Genomic DNA, 20,037 nt, shown 5'->3' on the forward strand with positions numbered 1-20,037 from the left:
TGCAGGTCCTGTGTCCTCTCTGTCTATGTTTGCCCTGCAATGGACTGGCAACTTTTCCCGGTTATATTCCACCTCTTTTCCTTTGACTGCTGGAGATGGGGACCAGCACCATTCGCTATCCCACAAGGGATAAGCGTGTTGTAGGATAATGAATTAATGGATGGAGGAATGTTGGAGTTGTAGAAAACCAAATTTTTTAAATTGGCCTCAAAATTCTTACTGTTTGTATCTTTATATATCATATTTTCAAAATTACCCAATATGTTTTACTTTTCATCTGATATTATATCTGACACAGATGAGTCAGCATCCTGAAAGATTAGAAAATGCAAACATTTCTTCCCAACCCATTTTGTTTTTTTGTTGTTGTTGTTTTGTTTTTTTTTTACCTTTTTGGGCAGTTAGGACAGATGTGATGTTGCTTTGGTGCCAAACACTGATGAGCAGCATCCAAGGCAACACAATCAGTACAATGGCAACAATGTCTCGTCTCTTCGGCATCTCCAGGGTCACCCTGATTCATCTCATGGTCTGCAAGGAATAAGAAGTATATACATATATAAATATATATATTTTTACTTATTTTACTGTTGTTCTCTGTTTATTTACTAAGCCAAATTTGGCTTGTTTTCTTTCTGAAGAGATACTGTTAGAAACTCATCAGAAATTTCTAGATTTTTGGCAGGAGTTCTTAAAAAGTCACAGGCAACTAAACTATAATTTTAACTGAAGAAGGTTAAAGTCCACTTTGTTCTTTTGTTCTCTCAGGGAAGCCATTACCTTCAACCTCTGGGACCTACTAATCTGGATTCATACTAAATGAAGACACCAAGACAATTATCTTCTGGGGACACAACAATAAAGATTTAAAACCTTTAAACAGAACCCGTCTGTACTGTAACCTGATGTTTTGGTCTGTTTTTTTTTGTTTTGTTTTTTTTTCAGTTACAATCATAGACTGTAAATGTGTGGATTACCTTTCATTTCATTACTCCCAAAAATTACCTGTTACATTACATCGATGATACGATTTAACATTATTCATTCTTTATGTATCCAGATTACCATGCTGTAATGTGAAGTACTTCCTTCATAGTTCTAGGAGTGTGATGGGGTCACTTTAAAGGGCAACATTGTGAATCAAATTCTGAAGGCCACCAACATCTTTTAGCTACAAGGAATAAACTACAGGGAAGGAGCGATTTTTTTGAAGAAGCAAAGCAGAAATCTAGGTCAGACGGAGCTCCAAGCTTTCTGTTTTATCCCAAGTGAAAGCAGGCTGATTGGAACGGAGACAATGGGAAAGAACATCCTTTTGTTGTTTAACAGCACACCTAGATGTCAGTCAGATAAATCCCAAAACCTGTTTTTCATAAACTGTAACTGAACAGAAATCCAGACTAACCTAGAAGTTGATGTCAAAGCAGCAATTAACTTGACAAAGAAATAACGCAAAGTTCCAGATACCAGTTAGTTGAGTGAAAATATTGAAAATATTTTGAGCCTTACAATGCTCCAATTTTTTATGTGCTTTGTTAACTTGAGATACGCAACACATACCGTTATCAATGAATATCACAATTAAAACAGGTAGACATAAAAGACGGATACTTACGAACGAGGATCCACTGAGGCTAATCCCTTCAGGGTGCGAGGACATTTTCGACTACAGTGTTGTGCCATACAGTAGTAAACACATAAACAGAGCAATCTCTCAATTCCTCTTTGGAGACTTCCAGTGGGGGCTATTCAGCCATCGGGTCCCAGGGTCGCGTCCTCGGTGCCTGCCCCTGTAGAAACAGAGGAGGTCATCCCAATGAAAGAATGCTGCTTCTCACTGCAGAAACAAAGGCAGGCATTGTCAAAGCTGGCATGGGGTTAGGTGGAAGGGGCAGACATGGCCACAGAACTCGGAACAATAGAATAAATCACATAAAAAATGTTACAGCAACACAAATGTTTTGTTTTTTTTCTTTCAGGATAAAAATGGGTTTGAAAGTAAAGAAAGAATTTTATCTGATCGCTCAGCATTGACTGACTGGGCTTACCCGGGTTCATAGCTCACCCAAAGGATTCCACACTGATCGGTTTTAATTAATTAAAAACAGTGTTCTAAGGCTTGTGCAGATGTTGTCAATTTTTATGTGTATGTATTTAAAACCAGGGCAGTGATGAAATTAAATTCAACTGATTATCCAGTTTAACCTGGAGAGCTATCGTCTGCACACAATCTAATCCATACATAATCATCACATGACCGTTTTGGCTAAAATGCAAGGTCCTGTAAATATGAAGTTCTGCTGCTCCACATATTGTGGATGTTTACAATGAGAGGTAAAAGTATTAAGGGTCTTATTGCGCTGCTGAGAATCCCACTAAACATTTGGTAATGTGTAAAAAAACAAACAAACAAAAAAAACAACCCTGCTGCATCAAACCTTCAAGTTGAACTGTCAAACCATCAGACTGCCTGACAGGAGAAAAAGAAGTCATAGGAGGACAGTTTAGAAAGTGCGCATTACTCATAAAACATTTACATCATGTTTCTATAGCTACCGAGGGAATAACATTACACAATGTAGAGCTAAAAAAAGTAGATTTTACACAATACTACACCTTTCAACTACATAGATATAACTGTAATTAACTTAGTGAGAAAAAAACAAGTCAATATAAGGACTAGCATCTCATGATTTCAAGTGGTGTTTTATTGTGCCTCAAATGCATCCATCCATCCATCCATCCATCCATCCATCCATCCATCCATCCATCCATCCATCCATCCGTATACATGTATAATTGGACATTTTCCTGACTTGAATAAAACAATGTCCATAAAGCTTTCTCATGCAGACTCAAACATAATTTATAAAAAAGGAATGGAAATTTTAGAGTTCTAAGAAAAAAAAATCATACAGTAAAAAAAAAAACATTACAGAGCTGACTTAAGTTAGAAATTAGTTAAAAAGTTTGAATTTTATTTTGAGCTAACAAGCCAAATATTTGTTCAGACTTGCTAAATGAGTCCATGTGACTTTGTCAATGCTATTATAAACATTTAAAATTAAATGTTTTGAACTTAACAGTTAATGTCGATGGAACTTGAGCAATTTAACCGATTGAAAGAACTGTGCAGCGTCTTCATCCTCCATCTTCAGACAATCAGAGCCACATCACGGCACCATCGGAGTGCGTGTCAAGAGGCATGTGTATGCATAACATTGACTAAATCAGAACCACAGAGCGAGAGCAGATTTCATTATTTAACACTACTGCGAGTTTCCCAACCCTGATTATAAAATCTCACTCAACTTGCATACATTATGACTTGTTTACTGGTCTTGTTGGACTCTGGGGATGAATGTGAAACTTTAAAAGTAGAGCAATAAGTTCCAAGTAGTACAAGCTCCTTTAGAAAGGCTCATTTTAGTTAAGCAAGAGAATAAATCTGCTGGCATTTCTATTTCTGTTCCCTTTGGTCCAAAGGCTCTTATATCCCAAGCTGACGTCAGAAAACAGCAGTTTTGAGAGAACCCCTGCTGAGTCTCCTCACATTGTCAGCATCCAGGCAAAAATAGCTCTTGTGGACTCTAGATATATAACAATAAATTTAGAAAGTAGTGGATTGCTGGAGAAAGAGCTAGGATTTAGGGTTTTTTTAAACATAAGATGTTCTTCTTAATGGTTGTTTATTTGAATTTGTCTCAGAAAACATTTAAAGTCTCAATTCATAATTCAGGGCTCCCCATAAATGTGACCACAGCTGTACATTGGCTCTCAGTAGATACGTGTTGAAAAATTATATTAGTTTCTGTGAAGCTGCTGGAAAATACTGTTACTTCCCTATATATTGGGTGCTACAGTAAATATAAATCTGTGCACAGAGCTTTACTGCCATAAGAACTGGCAATGGGAGAGCTTTTGAGAACACAGAAATGGCCCCTTCCTCCCGCCGTAGTGAGTAAACCACATAGCCACAGAACATAGGCTAGCCACTCAGACATTTCACCAGCCACTGATTTTTTTCTTTTGACTACAAACCCCACCAGTACAAGAAAATTATGTAAAATATATGATTTATTCTTTGCTCTATGAAAACCGATTTACTAACAGTAAGTTTACCATACATATTATGTATGCATACGGATTAATTTAACATAAAGCATGGACACCTTAACAGAGATGTAGTGCTATATGTTCACTTTAAGTAATTACTAACAGCAAACTTTAACTACACAACTGCAGCACTCTTGCAATCATTTCCTATATTGAACATTCAAATATTTTGGCTACAGCTCCCCCTGATAGCATTTATTAAAGATGTGTTTTGTCATTTATAAAATATTTTTAAACTGTATCAATAGCTGTTTTCTGACTGCTCTGTTTGTTTTCCCTTACTTATGACGTTTTCTATTGAAATTCATAATTATTCACATTATTCCTGTGTTTTTCTGAGTGCCTGCTAGCTTAGTGTGGCTTCCCCCTCCTGGACACTCTCTCTCACACACACACACACACACACACACACACACACACACACACACACACACACACAGACATCTGCCCTCCTCCCTGCCTGCATGAAACGCTCTTTCTTCGTGAACATTTTCAGCTAACCTGAAAACTTCCTCCCTGGTCTCTCTCTCATCATCCTCCTCCAACAAAAATGAGTCCCCTGAATTCTCCCTCCTTCTCCGATACTGAGTCTTCTCCAGCAGGTAAAGTTTGTGTAATAATTAACATATCGGTTAGTTTGACACATTTTTCTGGATGGGCTTATGCGCTTTTTAGCATTTGTTGTCGTAGTTTTTCTGACCCATCCCGTCTCGTATCCGCTGAAATGGCGCTATTTATAACCTCAGAGGGGAGGGGCGGGCCAAGGAGAATTGAGGGATTTCATTGGGTAAGCCCAATGTCCGTCAATAAAAGCAACCAATGGGCTGTCGCGGTCGATAAAATTATATTTAAATATTTTTTTTTTGTTGCTAGATTATGACAGCCTAGAGCCGCCAGAAATGGACTGTATGTGCATCAGTCTGTACTCTAGACAGAAGTTAAAACTGAATGCAGCTTTTTTTTCTGTTCAAATTGTCAACTCGCCACTGTAGTGGGTGCGTTGCTCCGATTTACACGCCACTTCATACTTTTACTTTTAGGTAGGTGCTAATTTCTACCTCTTTTTGAGTGTTTCAGATCATACATTCAAGCAAATTTCAATATCAGACAAAAAAAAAGCCTGAGTAAATACACTGACGATGATTTCATTTATTAAAACAGTTTAACCCAAAGTGACAGTCGAAATCCCTCATGTTTTATAATATGAAAGTCTTTCACACCTGAAAATCTGCTTCCTGAGGTGTCTATTCTTGCATGAATAAAGTCAGACATCATGTGTTAATGAAGGATCACATCTTCTTAGTTTATAAATTAGACAAAGGTATCTCCTACTTCACTAACATTATTGAATTTGGCATAGAGCAATGTAAACATTGCTTAGTAGCAACCACAAAGGGACTTGAACCCTCAATCTTCTGATCCAAAGTCAGATAAAGAACTAATTAGAGTTTTTACACCAATATGCCACTCTAATATAGGTAATTATTTTAACCAGATGCTGCAGTTGCAGTAAAAATCCACAAGGTATTTTCAAGCAGTCTAGAGATTGTTAAAACATAAGCTGTGGAGAGCTCAGGAAACTCATAATGACTATACTGCACATAAAGTGACAAACGTGGTCGCTCTTGGTTTGAGAAAAATGACTTACATTTGAGGACTGCTTACACAATTTGTTCTTTTGAAAGTGTGTGCCAGAAGCACAAACTGAACATTGCTGTCAAAGTTCATCTGAAATTTTTGTACAATTGGCATAAACGTCAGACAGCATTGTCATGAAAAATGACTAACTATCATTGTTTTTATATCAGTGTGAAAAACATCAGGACTTCTTAGAGTGGTTAGTCTATTGAATTATTAACTTAATAAACTAGTTTAGTTTTAGCTTTTGCCTTGAAATTCGCCCGTGAAGGCCATGTTCCCCAGTCTTTTTCTTTGTTGCTGAATCACTGACATTAACTGAGGTAAGTGTTGATTGCAGCACTTTAGATGTTGTCTTGTGTTCTTTTGTGACTCGTTCCATGTTCTCTCCATTTGTGGATAATGATTCTCACTGTGGTTCATTGGCATTCCCAAAGTTTTGAGATGCCCTGACACACAGATGAGTCTATTCTTAAATGTCTTCTAGCTGGGGTCTGATGTTTTGATTTTGACATTAAATTCATAGTATTATGTGGGGATAAATTCTTATGGTACTGGAGGTGCCTTGCTATACATTAGGGCTGCACCGATTGCTGTTTTCTGGCTGACCGCCGATCTTTTAAAAAGACTAACTTGCTGATTCTGATTTTGGCCGATACCATTTTTTTGTCTGAAATGTTGCTCAATATATCAAGAAAGTTGCTGAATTGGCAACAATGGGGTGACTAGTGTTAACTGTAAATGTGCAGACATGACCTGATCGGCCGGTTTGTCAGTCAAACCTCTCGCACAGGATAAAAGAAAAGCACAGTGGTTGATTTTTAGACCTTTGCCGAGGTTGATAACATCAGTGGATCAGTGGGTAAGATCTGATTCACGTGTAAAAATTGGCCGATCACCAGTCTCCCAAAACTAAGGAAATCGGCACCGATAAATCGGCTGGCCGATAAATCGGTGCACCCCTACTATACATTTCTTTCTCCTCATAAACATGAGAAGAAAACATTGTAGAGCACTGTAGGAAGAGTCAGCATGCTGCCTCTTATGATGCTGCTTTGGCTGGGATCCGCTCTGTCTATTGAGCTGCTTATGAAGCGTTCCCCCTCTGCTTCCAGCGTCAGAACCTCAACCAGCTTTACAGGGTTCCAAATCTCCCACAAGCAATCTGATTTAAAGGCACTTTTCATACTGTACATCAAACAGGCAGCAGGGCACACAGATATGAAAAACAGAAAAACCACCATTAGTAGTTCAAAGGGTCATGACTTACTCATCTGAGCTAATGTTAATTCAGCTGAAGCTTCTCATATAGATTAGACACAAACTATTGCAGAGAGAAAAATGGAAGAGATACCCAAAGACCCGTGAAACAAAGCTGTAGCTGAGTACAGAGCTTTCTCCTAGATCTAAGGTTAAAATGGTGACTTTTTATTATTTATTGGTTAAAAAGAGTGATGTGGTTTAGTTTTTACCTATTTCGCTGCCACAGCAGCTCCAAGTCTTCCAATAATTGTACACATCTAGAGACTAACAAGTTGGACATCAATGCAGAATAGCTCAAGCTAGACTGGCTGTGAATTTTCATACATTGATGTTCAACTTGTTACTTTTTAGTTTGACTTCTGACTTCAACTGGCAGAGCAAGGTCTTTTTATGGATATCAAACTAAAGGGGGATGAATATATTTTCATTTTTTTTGTAAAAGAATTTGTAAAACATTTCTATTTTTCTGCCACATATTCTCAATACAATTAATTAAAGTTTGTGGAAACTGGGAACAACTTAATGGGATTTGATGAACACATTTTAAAGAATGGATAAATAAACCTATAGTTTTTTTTATTATCATTAAAGTACGAATCTGTGAACATTTCCTGTTTGTGTTTTTCCAAAAGCCAAGAAATTTCAAATGTTGGGAGATATAGTGTTTGTGATTAGTGAATCCAGCATATTTATTGCTCAATACTGAACAGTTCTATACGAACTGTTTCTTTCTTCTTGTCTACTTCTATGGAACATGTAGGAAAATTATATTAGACCATCATATCATACCAATATTCTTGTCTCTGTCAAAATGATTTTTGCAGTCTGGTTTACGATTTTACGCCACAGATTTAAATGTAAACATCAGAAAAATCTGTAACTTCAGTCAATTAACACAGTTAATTTTAGGGTAACTAATTACTAGCAATATTAAAGTGGTTTTCTATGGAAGATTTTTTACATTAAATTTCTGTTTTATAAATTTCATAACTGTAAAAATCACGTGAAATTAATGTGTTTTGAGTTATGGGTAATTCAATGTATTTTCGATAGTAGTATAATGTTTTTATGGTCTATAACAGTTGGTATTATATAAGTTTTCACAATAAATTTTTCAGAGTTTTTTTTTTTTTTAAAGTGTAACGATTTGCTTAGACTTCATTGGTTCTGCGTTCACCACTGTAAGGGTTTGTTTGCCAGGCTGATCTCTTTAAGACTTTAAACGATGCCCCACTTCAGCTGAACCCTAATTTGTGTCGGTAGTTTGAGATACGAAGAGTTTTCACTTGATAAACTGGCAGCAAAAAAAATAAATAAGTAAATAAATAAATAAATAAAAGAAAGTCAAAGTAAAATTAAAATACTGAGATTTCACATCCACTAAGCAGAGTCAATATGAAGATCTGCATTGAGACAGAGCCTCATCACAGCCATTTTACTTAATAGGAAAGAAAGCAAGATCTCTACTTCGTACATATTTTAATCTTCGTCTCCTCTGCTCTTGTCGTGATTTTATAAGTTCAAAGGTTTTTCCATTTTAATCAAACTCTTTCTGATATTAAACAAAACACATGAAAACAGGTGGAAAGCACACCTGCCCTTTAAGAGTTAAAGACAAAATAACGGTTACCGACCTTAATTGCAGACTGAAACAGCTGAGCAATCACATCCCCCCCTCCCTTGTTCTTCTTCTTCTTCTTCTTCTTCTACTTCTGCTGTCTCTGCCACACGGAGGATCTTATTAGGGGTCACTTCACACACGTATAGCTGCAGTTGGTGCCGCTCACAACAGACGCTGCATCCCTGAATGAACGGATGACTGAAAAGGTGGTGGGAACGCAGCGCTCTGTGCTCCGGCGCTCTCAGACTGAGACGTTAGAGAGGACAGCTCGTTTGGCATCACAGTCACTCTCTCCCTCCCTCCGTTTTACCCTCCTCCCATCGCTCCTCTTCACTCTCTTCTTCCCCTCTTGTTAATTGTTGCCAGCAGCTCCCCTCAAAGCCAATCATCTGCTTCCTTTTGGCTTGCTGCTGTTATGAATGCCAGTCTGTGTGAATCCAGCGAAAGTGCTTGTGTAACAGAGAGAGAGAGAGACACACACACTACATGAAGATGTACATGTGTGTTTTTAAACTGACAGAGTGAGGAGGAGACATACTAACAATCAGAGGAACACCGGAGCATAGACAGAAGCCTCTGTTTTGAAAAGTCGGTGCATGTTGAATAAAGTACCAGTGATAAACACCGAAAACACTGGGGACACAATTAGATTTGTGCAGTGAAAGATCACTGTTTCTTAGTCATTAACTGCTTCATTTCGTCTTTTAGAGAAGTGTGACATTTAGAGGAAATGCTAAGCCTCTGAAGACTATCCACCGACTTGACTTAACCTTTACAGGATAATAGATTTTGGCTCTGCATCGTGTGACGTCTAAGCGCTTGAAAACAATTTAAAAATGTGTTTTTCACAGTGAAAGCTGCTGATTAACATTAGCATGTGTCTTACACGGCTGTAACTTGTCATGATCTGAACTTTTGTTTCTTAAAAGGAAGTGATAAAAGTCTAAATGTCATAGATTGACATTTAGACTGTTTTCTCACCGCCAAAATGCACATGCGTTTCACATGTGCAAAAATCACATTTTAATTATGTGATCCAAGGGATCACACGTGATGAAATTTAAAAAATGAATTTGATCCACATTTACAATATAATCAATTGATACCCATGGGAAATTTGAGAATGTAACCTATGTAAAACCCACAGTTTACATGTAATCCCAACTACCAGGTGATCATGTGGAACCCCCAGATTACATGTGATTCCCAGGCAAAACTCAAGTGCAGCTCAAAAACTTCTCATGACAATACTTTATCTTTATTATTTACATCTAAAGCTCAAGTGAAACCCAGAAATCACATGTAATGCCTATTTGAAACCCATAAATTGGGGACACTTGGTCTTTGTAGCCAAATAAATGAAAATAAAAACAAACCAAGCTAATGGAGCCAAACCCAAACTTATATTTTGCTTCCTCAGGAAACTCCCGTTTTGGTCTCAACCAACTCGGCTCTGCCTGTTCGTTTGGTTTTGCTTTCACCATCAAAAACATCCATCCTTTATCCAACACGCTTATCCCTACTGAGGTCATGAGAGATGTTGGCCCTTTGAAAACATGCTTAGAAAAAAAAAACAAAAAACAAAACTGTGTTGACATTTTCTGATAATTACTTTTTAAAGAGTGCAGCATTTCAAAAGTGGCTTGTTTAAAAGTAGATTAGGTCCGATTGTATTGCTTGACTTAATCAGTCACAGGGGGAAACAAGCATGCCCAGTGAGGAGTCCATTCAGAAACATCGCTGGGGTTCAAACCCACGACCTTTTCACTGCAAGGCAACAAACAACAGCAGTTCATGGACGCGGCCCTGTCCATGAACAGCACGGCATAATTAGGTCAAGTGTTTTTTTTTCCCCCGTGGTATTACAAATGAAAATGTTCCTTTAGACCGTTTATTCTCTACGATGATGGGATCTCATCAGCCAGCTTGTAACATGTCGTCAGCCTTCAGAACATGCCTCTTTTACGTCAGCCATTGGCTTTCAAAGCACTGTCTCTGTCTGTGTATCCAGGACATTTTGTGTCTTTCGACTGTGGGATTACAGTGGGGCCCTGTCCTCGGATAAGACACTGAACCAACCTTTTGTTGAAACGCTCAACTTCTGTGCGAGGGAAAAAAGCAGTTTTTTTCGCACACAATAATTTCTCTTTTGAAATTATTCTCCATGTTGTTTTGAAGTTACGCCAGGGAGTTACGCATCCTTAACCAGTCAGACTGACACAGGCATCAGCTTCAGCTAACACTTAGCCAGGATACATGGAAGATGTTCAGCTGAGAAAATGGCAACCCTCCCACTGAAAAGAAACATTGATATAAAATATGAACAAGATTACAATAAAAATTTTGTATACTTGGAAAAACTACAATCCAAGAGTGGGCATAAGGTGTTTTAAAACTCTTCTTATATTGTCTTATAAAATTGTTTACCAACTTAACCCCAGTGTACACATATTTATGATGTCTGACATGTTGGGCCTCCCAGACTAAACTAGCTTTGGGAAACTTTTGTCCCATCCTGCTAACATTGTCCTTAAGATGAGCATTCATTTCATTATGTGTGAAAAATATATTAGTTTAGGATTAATTATCTGTCATAGTTTATGTCATAGTTTTGTTTTTCTCACAGGTTCTAATTAACTCGTGTTCAAGCTGGAAATTAGGATTCTTGTAGAACAACAGACTCTCTGCTTTCGTGAAAAAAGTGAAGAAGAAAATGTATCTTGTTTCCGTCGTCCAGTGGCGTGCAAATACGTAAACATGTCATCACCTCTCTTTTTCTCGGTTTTGCCTATACAATAAACAAAAATAGTTTGCTTTTTTTGCATTTTCATATTTATTTTGCAATATAACAACTGAAACTACGGAGGAAATTCTTTCAGACTGCATAAAGTGACGCTGTCTTTAAGTTTAAATCTGTGCTTTCTGACACAAACGTGTGTTTTTTTTTATCAACACAATGTACATTATGGAATGTTGTTCTCATATATGACGGCTTTTTTCATAATGAACAAACAGTCTACTACGAACAAACACAAGAAAGTCTGACTTCCAGCAGTGGTTTAAATTTTCTGCTTGCGGAAGCGACTAATGGCAAAAACATTGTCGTCTTGCTCTCTTTTTATATGCAAGTAATTCTTGACGTCTCTGATGCGTTTTCTGTTTGGGTCGCTCTGTGAGGTGCAAAGTAGGCCAAAGCGCCTGGGGATCCTGTGAGCACTTTGACAACTTCCACATCCCGTCTAAGCTGCTCCCCAGACGGGTGAAGGCAGTATTTAGGGCACAGCCCCGCACTGTGATCCCTTTTAACAGCAGAAAGTCTGTCTGAAATCTAAGAGCATGAAATTTAGCAGTGAACAACGAAAGTGATGAAGCCGTCGACATGTGAAGGAGAGAAAAACAAAATACAGACAGGTTCAAAACTGGGCTTATGAGGTAACTGGGTGCTCGGCACGCATCGAGTTATTTCTAGTTCGGTAAAAATAAGGCATGAAGAAAACTACTGCCCACCTATTATCCTTGTTGCTACCTCTGTTACCAGCCAACAGCTTGCACAAGCTGAAGCTATGATGGTAAAAGGCAGAGGAAGAAAGAGCGAGGAAAGGGAAGTCGGACAGAAACAAAAAAAACGCCTAAGCCGAAGCTGAATGGCCGGGCATTTTGTCCGTGTGCGTCTCAATGGGCAACTCACAAAGTGTGTTAATTCAGCCGGCTCAAAGCGTCGGGAAGAGAGGCTTTCCCAAACTGCCAAACAAATCCCTTCCCAAGCTTAATTAATATTCCAGGGACAATTCTCTGCTCTTTGTGCTGCAAAGTGAACAGCAGAATGACAGCAGGTTCAGGTTCAAGGTGCAGATGTTAAGTTCACAGTTTGTCTGAGCTCTGTGTTCTGGTTATTGTTTTCGGTCATTCCTTTACTCGGTATTTTAGGTCACTGGATTTCTCTGTTGCTTGCGCTTCGCTTCCTTCTGTTCAGACAGTTTGCTCTTTTTGTTTTGTGTGTGTGTGTGTGTGTGTGTGTTTTTTTTTCACTTGGAAGAGACTGTGGCTCAGTGAGTAGAGTAGATTTTATGCAATCAAAAGCGGGTTTTAGTGGGTTATAGGTTGCAAACCTACTAAAACAAAATTAGTTTGTTGGAGTTATATCATTTGGTCTGTATGAAAATAAGTGTTTGGTCATAAAAAGAAAAAAAAAACATCACTTCAAAGAAAAAAAAATTCACAAGGTTGAAAGCACTTGTTGGCCGCAAATATTTGATTTTATTTTTACCTGCTTATCAATGAAATAAACAGCTGATATTAGATGTTTTTATTTATTTATTTTTTATTTCTGGATGGGTCTCTGTTCATTTTGCAGGCACATAGTTACATTTTATAGCACAATCATATGTTACCTTCATTTGTTCTAAAAATGCTGTACATATCAAACATGACTTAAAAGAAATTTTTCCAATTTGACGCCTTGAAATTGGTCTCTGTCTCTTTAAGAAGCTGCAGCTCTTTCCGATGATGATAGCTGCAGATTCCCACAGATTTTCTGCATGATTGGATTCAATGCTGATACTTCTTTGACTCGAGCAAGTTGATGTGAAATTGATTTTCTTTGACGGCTTTTCAAATTTGAGGTTTCAATGAATAAAACCCAAACTACGATTTCTATTAGCAAAGTTAGCTGCTGCTCAGATGTCCATCTTGATGATCTTTAGGCACTTCGGTGTCTATCATTTACATGCCAACGCTGGATGGAGTCTGTTCTTGTGGACTTTGCTAAATGACAGGCTTCGGATAAGGAGCCTTTATCATGGGCTTCTAAGCTTACTGTCGCTACCTGTGGCATCAGCTCTGGGCTCATAAACACAAATCTCACTAAACACAGAGTATGTCCTCCTCATCAACAGATGCCCACAAAAACAGCTTTCATAAGCTCATAATTTTCATTCTGTGCTTACTAGACAGGTGAGTACACTAAGAAAGGGCAGACGTTTTGGGACTTCTAACACATATCGCTCACCAAAGCTCCACTAATAGCTTATTTATACTATTGAAATATTTCTGCAGTACATTTGTGATTCCATTTAATAACTTAGACCACTTGCTAACCCCACAACTAGCTCTTCAGCAGCTTAACGTTAAGCAGCCAGATGGAAAGGTACAGTTTGCTTGTGATTTGGTCTACATGCAGCAACATTAGAGTTAGAAGAAGAGAAGAAAAATGAATCATGTTCAGTAATAAAAGGTGAAGCTATCAGAAGAAGCAGTTATGTAACTAAACATATACTTTGGCTACCATTGAAGAGAGGCCCAAAGTAAATCACACAGACTTACATTCTCTAGCAAGTATTTAGACTTATATGTTGAATCTCCTTCTTTTTCTAGAACTTTTCTAGTTAATGGGTTTTGTGGTAAAAGTCGAAATAGTTATGTTCACCGTTTACTCTGTGGAGTACGGATGCAGGCGTAAACATCTTCCTTTTTCCTTCGTCATTCGTCTGTGGCTGTTTGTTCAATGTAGACAATCAGCCAAGTTCTTAATAATGCCAACTGAAGGAAGAAGACTTTTCTCTTGGGAGAAGACTGGATATATAACGGTAGTAATTACCTGAGAGTCACTCCTTAGTTATTCCTCCGGAGCTCTCCCACAGTCTTTCAGCCCTTCCTCTCCGACTGCTGTATAGTGCGACATGTTTGCTCACAACAAAGCAGCAAAAGGAAATGGTTTGATCCCAAAAGCAGTAGTTGTGCTGCTGCGGTGAAGCGGTGAATGAATACCTACAGCACAAGTTTTCATGTCCCTTAAACCTATCAGTCACCAACGCCAAGTGGTTTTACTCAGATTGTGTTGTGACAGACTAACACCAGAAGAGCAAATAGCGAGGCAAAGGGATAAAGTCAGACAGTGTTCAACATTTTCTACAGATTAAAGTCTGAAAAGCACAATTACAACAGCATGTCTAGCAGAGAACAACATCAATACCCATTCTCCTGGGCCAAATTGCTTAAGATCTGTCAGCTTAAATGGAGAGTCTGCATGTCGAAGTTAAACCTTTAACTCCAGTCCAAAGTCTTCTGTGGCCTCTGATAGGTTTTCATCCAGGATTGTTTGGTATTAAGTTGTATCCATTAAGCTTGACCAGTCCCTATCAAAGAAACAGCTGGACTTACACTGACATTATTATACTCGGTTGAACACTGTTTAATAATTGCTGACATCTAAAGGCCATTGTGTCATACAGGAGGCAGAAGTGGAACTGAATGCATCTGAACACTACACTTTCTAGATTGTTTTACAGCATTTAATATCGGAAAACATGTCTCATCTTCATTTCAATTTACAATTATATATCAATTTATGTTGGTCCATCACAAAAAAAACAAAACAACAACCTCCCATTAAGTTCATTAAAGTTTTCTCATGATGAAAACTAGAAAGGTCACCATAATATGTTGTTGATGTGGTGAGTTTTTTAAAACATGCAGATNGTCTCATCTTCATTTCAATTTACAATTATATATCAATTTATGTTGGTCCATCACAAAAAAAACCCCAACAACCTCCCATTAAGTTCATTAAGACTAGAAAGGTCACCATAATATGTTGTTGATGTGGTGAGTTTTTTAAAACATGCTATAGATATATTTATTTTTTCGTCTCTGTTGGAATTGTTACCTCACACACCCATCGATTGCTCATTTAGAGCCATAACTCTGGGAGATGTAATTAGAGTATCTGCTCTGGTGGACACAAAAGAACACGTTGCGTTGCTGTGGCCGCCAGCAGTTCATAACCACGCTATGGTAGCTGATAAAAAAGAACAAAACGGAGGAGCAGTCATTATGCTACGACAGCACAGGCAGCTACCATCCTTCGCACGCACCAGATAGGGCCGGTCAGCATGTTCCACTTAGGTTACATTAATATTTACTGACTATGAACTGAAGATAGACCAAATTCAATTGGAAAAGAAGTGCATGTTGGATATTGTAATTCCTGAAAGAGATGCCTCGGAGGATTTCTGCCAATATGAGGGAACGTCTGCTTTTAAATGAGCTGTTGAGAAACAAGTTATTTTTGTCACGGCCACCTGCTGCTCCCCCCGAGTGACTCAGCTATTGAAGACGAGAGCAGGTCCAGAAATCAACCTGACATTTTTCCTCCTGCTGCATGCGGCGTTCTGCTGGAAACATGTTTGTCGTCCATTGTTTTGCATCATCATCATCATGCCGCCGCTCTATTGCTGGCGGCTTCCTGGAAACTGCTGATGGAGCCGAGCCTCACAGCATGCACTGTTATTTTCTCTTCAGTTGCATCATTTGACTCAACAATTTACATGATTCTACCGTTATGATCCCCTCTGCAGTTACCGTCCAACATGAGCATTAGAGGGTATTATGTGTTCTCCAGGCACGTAGTGCAATTTAACAGCACAAGCAAGTAATTATGTTAACTTCAGTTGTTAAAAGAAAATCCTATAAATATCGACTATGACTTAAAAGAAATTTTACTTTGCTGCACCTGTTGATATTGTTATGGCGACTGTGTTTTGTTACATTGTACAGCTCTAAGATGTGTTTAAATCATGCCATGGATTAAGTCTATAAGAGCTGTCCAATCAGGATGCAGTGAAAATATGACATATCCTGTTTTACAAGGAATTCATATTGGATTAAACCAGAAGATCTGTCTTGGTTGATATATTGTGTATGAAATGACAATAACCATAAAAAACCCTTATATTTTCCCAGTCAAATGTACATGTTCAAATTTCAAATATCAGCTTTAAGCTAGCTTGGTTTTCTTCCACACTCCAAAAAGATGCAATGGATTTGAGCCAAAGCTCAAAAACGGACTTTCTATTGCATTTATAGCTGGCATGATTGTTTGTCTCATGACTTTGGACTCAAACATCCAGGACTTGAGTAAGTTTGATGCTCCTCAAAGTGCTTCCAATTTAATTTGATGGTTAGATGAGGGCTGGAGTTCATGTGACGTTCATCCTCACATGTTCCTGTCGACACAGCAAACTCCCTGATGGTTTCTTTTCTGTGCAAATCCACGCAGCTCAGCGTGATAGGTCAGGCTGTTCCCTGACATTTAAACCAGCCGCCTGGTTTAATCAGTGCTACGGGCACTTGCTCCGACTCCACATGGTAATTATGTGACAATTTCATTTCTGTGTGTGCACGATGATTTGGTTCTTGACGGGCCCCTTCGGTGCATCGTATAATCGTACTGGGGGATGGCTGCAGCTTAAATGCTTCACCACAGAGGAGATTTTGGTTGCTGACGTTTGCATAAGAGATTATTTTGAATTTTATTGTGCAGGTATGACAAGAAAATGTAGTGTACCTGCATGCAGAGGAGGTTGTTTTTTCCACCTGCATGTTACAGAGACACACTGATTTTTAAAATTTATTCCTGTTTATTATCTCTTAGATTTTGATTTTTCTTTTTCAAAATAAATTTATTCTTGGACTTGTGTGCCTTCAGTCATATGAATACAGCTGGTTTCCAGCCAGTTATTTTCTCTATCTTGCTCTCAACACATTAGTGTCTAACACCAAGACAAGTCCTGCTGCGGGTACTGAGTAATACAAAGTCAGCACAATCCCATGGGACATTCTGCAAATGCAGAATGTCTTCCTGTAAGCAGCTGAGAAACATTTACATTTTTATTACATTTCATCCTTTCCTTCATTATGCGTCTTTGCAGCTATGAGCTGCACTCTCTCCATTTTTAAGTCCCTGCCCTGTAGCTTTATGTCAGAAAGTCGAGGAAATGCTTTCGAGAACAACAGTTCTGCTGGTTGTAATGTAGAACTTATGAATTATTTGTGCGTATTTGCACTTTTATTTCTTTAAATTGACATTTTAATCATTTGTTTTTCGCCTGAAATCCAGATTGCATTGTTCACTGATACTCCAGAGCACAGGGTTGGGGTTGTGACTGGAAGCAACCCTCTGCCAAAATCCCAAAGAGAAGTAAAACAGAAGGACGGAGATTTGCAATGGCCATGCTCAACGTCAAGCAGCAGTGACTGAGTCGGATGCATGAACTGAAATGTGGAGCTTATCCTCGACCAGCAGCCAAGCCGCCTCCTGCTGTGAAACTGGGATTGCTTGTGGAAAGAGTCGAGTGAACAAGATGAGGTGATTATTATTTTTTTTGTATCCATTCTGAAGCTCATTTGGATGTGCATAATAGCAGCTGATGGATTACTTCCCTCCTCTCTTATCCTGATGAGGAGTTTGGAGCTTTAGTCTTTCTGATGAAAAAAAATGATGTGAAATGGAAACAAAATCTAAATATTCAGCCAATAGAGCAAAGAATCGAAGATAATTTCAGGTTTATAACTGTTTACTTCTGTACCAGAATTCACGTTAATACAGTGAAGGATATTTAATTTCACACGAGAGACGTACATAGTTATCAGCTAGAATCCCATCAAATCTTTAAAATAAAATAAAAAATATATTGTGGGAGGGCCTTCCTTTGTTGTCTCGATTCACACTTCACAATACTTTACAAAGAAAAAAAAACATAATAATGCAAAGTATAGAAAACCATGAGCTAGAAAATACATAAATTAATGTTCTGCAGTTTGATTTCCATCAGTTCGTATCAATTAATATTTGGAGCACTGAAGGTATTCACAAAACATAATAGACCTCTCTGGCACAATTATTTGTACCAAAACAACCCATCTAAAGTAAAAGTCATTAAAGCATTTATTTATTTATTTATCTGTTTATTTGTGTATTTATTTATTTACCAGAGCATTGTGGAAATGCCCTAAACTCCCAAGCTAATCTAAAATAAAAAGAAGAAACAACCAGAATACAAATCTGGAAGATATGTAACTGTAATCTGAAATCTCCATTTTAATAAACATAATCCTTCAGCGCCATCTGTTGGCTGGAAGACTGCAACACATAACTGTTAAAAGAAACCCCGAGATACATATAGGTTTTACAATTGTACACATGAATGGATTCCTGATTAAATTAGTCTATCTTTTCATAAATTATCTTTGTTTGATACTATTGATTGTTCCAGTCTCATAAAATGTTCACCAAGCTTGTTACAAAATGTATCACCAAAAGCTTAAACAATCTGATTAAATCAAGCAACTCTTGATTTTTTTAAATTTGCTATTAACATAGGTGTGGCCAAGTCATTGTTTTGATGTTGCTAAAAATAACAACCTTAAAACCAAAACCGCCAGTGTGAAAGTCCAAGTCAAGTCCCGAGCCTTTTGTGATTTTACTAACTCGACAATAGTCTTTAAATTTGTGTCTTGAGATCAAGTCAATTTCAAGACTTGTAACCCAACTAAGAAACATAAAACTCAGACAATGCAGTTCGAAGTGATTCAATTTATTTATCTAAAGAAACCAGCTGATTGCAGTCATTTTGTGACGCAATCCCCCATCGTGAGCAAGCGCTGGGCGACAGTGGGGAGGAAAAACTCCCTTTTAACAGGAAGAAACCTCGAGCAGAACCAGGCTCAGGATGGGCGGCCATCTGCCTCGACCGGCTGGGGAGTGGAGGTCCAAGCCGGGGCTTCTGGAGCTAAGAAGAGAACACACAGAGTTAATGGCGGTGTAATGTTGTTGAACACACATGATGAGAGAAGAAAACAAAGAGAGGAGACATTGTACCTGCGACAAACAAATACATATGTAATGCTAATGTTTTGTTTTAATTAGCATTAAGTGGGAAATTTAGTCTAGCTTAGCACATTAGCTATTAGTCCTGAAATTACAGGTATAATTTAGCAAACCTGTATTAAATGTATGTCTTTCCTTTCCTGTTCCTTTAAAACAATAGGTTTGCGAAACCTATTGTTTTAAAATATCATTTGATTTTTTTTGGGTGGGGAAACCAGAGCACCTGGAGAAAACCCATTCAGTTACCTTGAGGATGACGAAGCATCCTGCAGTCCATTGGTTTGCTGTTAGTCACCAAGCTAAGCTAATACTCTAAACACCCTTTTACCCCTACAGAGGATCTGAATCTGACTGAAAACTTCCCCACTTGTGTCGTGGAGCTCCAAGAAACTGAAAATACCAGCAGTCAAGTAAAGCTATGTTGCCAGTGCAAAGTCAAGACAGATTTACACTGATGAACTGTTATTTGAATCAATAAAACTGTTGTAACAGTTTACATCCATTTATTTGATTAGTTTTATATGAATCTAGTCATATACAACTAAAGCATTAGTTTGTGTGATTGTGAACTGTGTACGTTCACAGCCACTCACAACTGAGGACAATTTAGAGTTAGCAATTGAACTACCAGTCATGTTTTTGCACTGTGGGAGGAAGCCAGAGCACCTGGAGAGAACCCACGCATGCACAGTGGGAACATGGAAACTCCGTGCAGAAAGACCTTCTTGCTGTT

The 20,037-nt window shown here is 38.2% G+C and overlaps 1 protein-coding gene and 2 long non-coding RNA genes across 3 annotated transcripts in view; 1 reads left to right on the forward strand and 2 right to left on the reverse strand.

Moving 5' to 3' along the window:
• Positions 1 to 347: 347 nt before the first annotated feature.
• Positions 348 to 9,083, reverse strand: LOC103129768 (uncharacterized). Its single transcript, XR_475115.2, has 3 exons — positions 8,652 to 9,083; positions 1,616 to 1,790; positions 348 to 531 (listed from the first exon to the last, which is right to left on the reverse strand). It is a non-coding gene; the product is annotated as an uncharacterized LOC103129768 (long non-coding RNA).
• The window catches only part of LOC103129769 (glucose-6-phosphate translocase-like), a 33,307-nt gene continuing 17,892 nt past the window's right edge, over positions 4,623 to 20,037 (forward strand). Inside the window, exons 1-2 of the mRNA XM_016665372.1 lie at positions 4,623 to 4,718; positions 17,535 to 17,783. The gene's annotated coding sequence lies outside the window, so the exon portion shown is untranslated. The remainder of the gene's footprint in view (positions 4,719 to 17,534; positions 17,784 to 20,037) is intronic.
• The window catches only part of LOC107834292 (uncharacterized), a 20,596-nt gene continuing 19,554 nt past the window's right edge, over positions 18,996 to 20,037 (reverse strand). The window contains exon 3 of the long non-coding RNA XR_001660077.1: positions 18,996 to 19,206. This is a non-coding gene — a long non-coding RNA (uncharacterized LOC107834292). The remainder of the gene's footprint in view (positions 19,207 to 20,037) is intronic.

Source organism: Poecilia formosa, unplaced genomic scaffold, assembly GCF_000485575.1.
Source record: "Poecilia formosa unplaced genomic scaffold, Poecilia_formosa-5.1.2 Scaffold576, whole genome shotgun sequence".
Lineage (NCBI taxonomy): Eukaryota > Metazoa > Chordata > Actinopteri > Cyprinodontiformes > Poeciliidae > Poecilia > Poecilia formosa.